Source organism: Arachis hypogaea, chromosome 13 (genome assembly GCF_003086295.3).
Source record: "Arachis hypogaea cultivar Tifrunner chromosome 13, arahy.Tifrunner.gnm2.J5K5, whole genome shotgun sequence".
Lineage (NCBI taxonomy): Eukaryota > Viridiplantae > Streptophyta > Magnoliopsida > Fabales > Fabaceae > Arachis > Arachis hypogaea.
Window position 1 is genome coordinate 74,035,714 of NC_092048.1, and position 1,017 is coordinate 74,036,730.

The 1,017-nt window shown below is 39.3% G+C and overlaps 1 non-coding gene across 1 annotated transcript; it reads right to left on the reverse strand.

The window, feature by feature from the left end:
• Positions 1-651: 651 nt before the first annotated feature.
• On the reverse strand, positions 652-759 carry LOC112738924 (small nucleolar RNA R71). Its single transcript, XR_003169872.1, has one exon. It is a non-coding gene; the product is annotated as a small nucleolar RNA R71 (small nucleolar RNA).
• Positions 760-1,017: the final 258 nt, after the last annotated feature.

The following is a 1,017-nucleotide window of genomic DNA, read 5'->3' on the forward strand; positions in this document are numbered from 1 at the left end:
CTCTGAGTTCAGATTTTCTTCCCTTCTTTTCTTCTACTAACACAAGGATCCCTATACTGTGGTATAAAGGATCCATATTATTATTACTATTTTTTCTGTGCCATCTTCTTTGTCATATGAGCAGGAGCAAGGACAAGAACATTCTTGTTAAAGCAGATCCAGAACCTGAAAGGACTCTGAAGAAAAAAATTAAGAGAAGCTAAAATACAACAATCCAGAGATAACCTTTCAGAAATTTTCGAACAGGAAAAGGAGATGGCAGCCGAAAATAATAATAATATAAGGAAGATGCTTGGTGACTTCACTGCACCTAATTCCAATTTACATGGAAGAAGCATCTCCATTCCTACCATTGGAGCAAACAACTTTGAGCTGAAACCTCAATTAGTTTCTCTGATGCAGCAGAACTGCAAGTTTCATGGACTTCCATCTGAAGATCCCTTTCAGTTCTTAACTGAATTCTTGCAGATATGTGATACTGTTAAGACTAATGGAGTAGATCCTGAAGTCTACAGGCTCGTGCTTTTCCCTTTTGCTGTAAGAGACAGAGCTAGATTATGGTTGGATTCTCAACCCAAAGACAGCTTGAACTCTTGGGATAAGCTAGTCACGGCTTTCTTAGCCAAGTACTTTCCTCCTCAAAAGCTGAGCAAGCTTAGAGCTGATGTTCAAACCTTCAGACAGAAAGAAGGTGAATCCCTCTATGAAGCTTGGGAAAGATACAAACAGTTGATCAAAAAGTGTCCTTCTGACATGCTTTCAGAATGGACCATCCTAGATATATTCTATGATGGTTTATCTGAGCTATCAAAGATGTCACTGGACACTTCTGCAGGTGGATCCATTCACCTAAAGAAAACGCCTGCAGAAGCTCAAGAACTCATTGACATGGTTGCTAATAACCAGTTCATGTACACTTCTGAAAGGAATCCTGTGAGTAATGGGACGCCTATGAAGAAGGGAGTTCTTGAAGTTGATACTCTGAATGCCATATTGGCTCAGAATAAAATATTGACT